The 1,478-nt window shown below is 37.1% G+C and overlaps 1 non-coding gene across 1 annotated transcript; it reads right to left on the reverse strand.

Annotated features, from left to right (window-relative positions):
- Positions 1 to 987: 987 nt before the first annotated feature.
- On the reverse strand, positions 988 to 1,095 carry LOC112745276 (small nucleolar RNA R71). The gene has a single exon (XR_003173213.1). It is a non-coding gene; the product is annotated as a small nucleolar RNA R71 (small nucleolar RNA).
- Positions 1,096 to 1,478: the final 383 nt, after the last annotated feature.

Raw genomic sequence — 1,478 nt, forward strand, 5'->3', positions numbered from 1 at the left:
TAATCAAGTAATTAACTTTAATTTTAAAAAATTTTTCTTTTTCTAAATTGATTTTCAATCATATCTTTTCAACCATATCTTTTCAATCACATCTTTTTCAAAATTAATTTTTTCAATCATATCTTTTTCTAATTTCAAAATCTTTTTCAAAAATCACTTTATTTCTTTCCCAATCTTAGTTTTCGAAAATCTCAATCAAATTTTCAAATTTCTTTTTAAAATCTTTTAATTAATTTTCGAAAATTCTTCCCCTCTTTTCACATCCTTCTATTTAAAGGACTAAGACTCCTCATCAAGGTGCAATTCGAACTCTATCCCTCTTGATAAGTTCGAATTCCCTCTTCTCCACCTCCTCCTTCTATTCTTCTTTTCCTCTGACACCTCAAGGAATCTCTATACTGTGACATAGAGGATTCCCTACTTTCTTGTTCTCTTCTCTTTCATATGAGCAGGAACAAAGATAAAGGCATACTTGTTCAAGCTGATCCTGAACCTGAAAAGACCTTGAAGAGAAAGCTAAGAGAAGCTAAAGAACAATTCTCTTTAGAGGGCCTAACAGAGCTCTTCAAAGAAGAAGAAACCATGGAAGCCGAAAACAACAACAATGCCAACAATACAAGGAAGGTGCTTGGTAACTTTACTGCACCTACTCCTGATTTCTATGGGAGAAACATCTCAATCCCTGCCATTGGAGCAAACAACTTTGAGCTTAAGCCTCAATTAGTTTCTCTAATGCAACAGAATTGCAAGTTTCATGGACTTCCATTGGAAGATCCTCATCAGTTCTTAGTTGAATTCTTGCAAATCTGTGACACTGTCAAGACCAATGGGGTTGACCCTGAAGTCTACAGACTTATGCTTTTTCCTTTTGCTGTAAGAGACAGAGCTAGAACATGGTTGGATTCACAACCTAAGGAAAGCCTGAACTCTTGGGAAAAGCTAGTCAATGCCTTTTTGGCAAAGTTCTTTCCACCTCAAAAATTGAGCAAGCTTAGAGTGGAAGTCCAAACCTTTAGACAGAAGGATGGTGAGTCCCTCTATGAAGCTTGGGAGAGATACAAGCAATTGATCAGAAGGTTCCCTTCTGACATGCTTTCAGAATGGAGCATCATAGGAATCTTCTATGATGGTCTGTCTAAACTATCCAAGATGTCATTGGATAGCTCTGCTGGAGGATCTCTTCATCTGAAGAAGACGCCTGCAGAAGCTCAGGAACTCATTGAAATGGTTGCAAATAACCAATTCATGTACACTTCTGAAAGGAATCCTGTGAATAATGGGATAACTCAGAAGAAAGGATTTCTTGAGATTGATACTCTGAATGCCATATCGGCTCAGAATAAAATATTGACCCAACAAGTCAATATGATTTCTCAGAGTCTGTCTGGAATGCAAGCAGCAACAGGCAATACTAAGGAAGCTTCTTCTGAAGAAGAAGCTTATGATCCTGAGAACCCAGCAATGGAAGAGGTGAATTA

Source organism: Arachis hypogaea, chromosome 14 (genome assembly GCF_003086295.3).
Source record: "Arachis hypogaea cultivar Tifrunner chromosome 14, arahy.Tifrunner.gnm2.J5K5, whole genome shotgun sequence".
Taxonomy (NCBI): Eukaryota; Viridiplantae; Streptophyta; class Magnoliopsida; order Fabales; family Fabaceae; genus Arachis; species Arachis hypogaea.